Here is a 2,500-nt window from a genome sequence, read left to right on the forward strand (position 1 = left end):
ATAAAAGAAGAAAAAGAAGAAAGAATTCGTAGAGAAGAAAATGAAGAAAGAATTCGTAGAGAAGACAAAGAACACGAAGAAAGAATTCGTAGAGAAGAAAAAGAACACGAAGAAAGAATTCGTAGAGAAGAAAATGAAGAAAGAATTCGTAGAGAAGAAAAAGAACACGAAGAAAGAATTCGTAGAGAAGAAAATGAAGAAAGAATACGTAGAGAAGAACGAGAAGAAAGAGTCCAAGAAAGGGAACTAAAAGACAAATAGCTTTAGCAGAAGAAGAAACCAAAAGGACCCAAATGATGCTGGAAATTGAAAAAACAAAAACCGGTCATGAAAGAAAACATAATAATAGTGATGAATTTTTCGTGAAACTTCCACGCATGCCAACATACGATGAACGCTCAGACTGTCTAGAATCCTTCTTACACCGATTCGAAGTTCAGGCTAAAGGTTATCGTTGGCCAGAAAGCAAATGGGCCACAGCCTTGATTAACTGCTTATCTGGAGAACCGCTAAAAGTTTTCTATACCTTAACAACTGAAGATGCAGATGACTATGGTAAAATTAAAGACGCTCTACTAAAAATATTTAGATTAACGGAAGATGGTTACCAGGAAAGGTTTCACACTGCAAAACCGGAAAGTGGAGAAGACTTTAATACATTCGTGAACCGAATTACTCAATTTCTAAATCGGTGGCTTGAGTTGGCAAACGTAAAACAAGACGACTTTGCAGGCCTTTACTATCTCACGCTGAAGAATCGAATCTATCAAGGTTGCAAACCCAGATTTAGTCGCATTCTTTAAAGAGAGAAAGCCAGAAAACTTATATATATATAAATCGATAGATGGAAAGATTAGATAAATATATAGAGATGAAATTAGGTAGATGGATCGACATGCTTATATAATGTAGAAAGATAGATGGTTAGATAGATCGATAGATAGATGGATTTATATATATATATATATATATATATATATATATATATATATATATATATATATATATATATATATATATATACAAACATATATATATATATATATATATATATATATATATATATATATATATGCAGAGAGAGAGAGGGAGAGAGAGAGAGAGAATGAGAGAGAGTGAGAGAGAATACATGGATAGAGAGACATGTAAAGAGATAGAGAAATAGATAAATAGACAGACAGACGAACGGACAGATAAATAAAGACTCACCAGGAGAAAATAGTTAACCATCCTCAACAATGAAGTCTTCAGCTATACCCTAGACCACCAGTACCACCACCATCACAACCACCACCACATCACTTGATATATTAGAGTAAATCAACTGAAATCAACAGAAAATAAAATTAACACACTCCTAGGTCATTTTACAACCTTCCACGTGAACACGGCTCATATTATGTAAAAATAAAATCTTCTACTACCGAGCTGAAAGAATTGAATACAAGAACTAGGAATTCCAACCCACCAGAATCTGCATGTAACGAGTGGCACCGATGTAATCTTTTAGCCGCTGAGATAAATGGAGTTATCTATCTCTAGAACTGAACAAATGCCAGAAAACCGCTGGAAATGTTATATACAAAAATTAATATAACAACTAAGATAAGAATCTCATTTTCTTGATGTTAAGATAATATGTGAGTAAGATGATATATTATATTATATTATATTATATTATATTATATTATATTATATTATATATATTATATTATATTATATTATATTATATTATATTATATTATATTATATTGTAGTATAATATATTATATTATATTATATTATATTATATTATATTATATTATATTATATTATATTATATTATATTATATTATATTATATTATATTATATTATATTATATTATATTATATTATATTATATTATATTGTATCATATTATATTATATTATATTATATTATACTTTATTGTTGAGTAGCATTGCTGTTGCAATAGGTAGTATGTGTTACATTCATCCACCCATGCATACATCCATTCATCCACGAATCAATCCATCCATTCATCCACGAGTAAATCCATCCATTCATCCACCCATCCACTGATGCATCCATCCATCCATCCATTCATGCATACATCCATTCATCTACGAACCAATAAATCCATTCATCTAACCATCCACTGATGCATCCATCCATCAATGCATTCATGCATACATCCATTCATCTACGAATCAATCCATCCATTCATCTAACCATCCACTGATGCATCCATCCATACATCCATTCATGCATACATCCATTCATCTACGAATCAATCCATCCATTCATCCACCCATCCACTGATGCATCCATCCATCCATCCATCCATTTATGGATACATCCATTCATCTACGAATCAATCCATCCATTCATCCACGAGTCAATCCATCCATTCATCCACCCATCCACTGATGCATCCATCCATCCCTGTTTTCCCATCTTTGTCTTTGACTGGTATCTCTGGTTTCCTATATTTTCCAGCAAGTGTCTTGGTAGTTTGATA

General features: G+C 31.8%; 1 protein-coding gene across 2 annotated transcripts in view; it reads right to left on the bottom strand.

Moving 5' to 3' along the window:
• The window catches only part of LOC144959791 (uncharacterized), a 224,522-nt gene extending 223,098 nt beyond the window's left edge, over positions 1-1,424 (bottom strand). For both annotated transcript variants that reach the window (XM_078892543.1, XM_078892541.1), the window contains exon 1: positions 1,210-1,424. The gene's annotated coding sequence lies outside the window, so the exon portion shown is untranslated. The remainder of the gene's footprint in view (positions 1-1,209) is intronic.
• Between the last annotated feature and the right edge of the window lie 1,076 nt (positions 1,425-2,500).

Source organism: Berghia stephanieae, chromosome 14 (assembly GCF_034508935.2).
Source record: "Berghia stephanieae isolate SIO BIC M18660-M18661 chromosome 14, UCSD_Bste_1.3, whole genome shotgun sequence".
Classification (NCBI taxonomy): domain Eukaryota; kingdom Metazoa; phylum Mollusca; class Gastropoda; order Nudibranchia; family Aeolidiidae; genus Berghia; species Berghia stephanieae.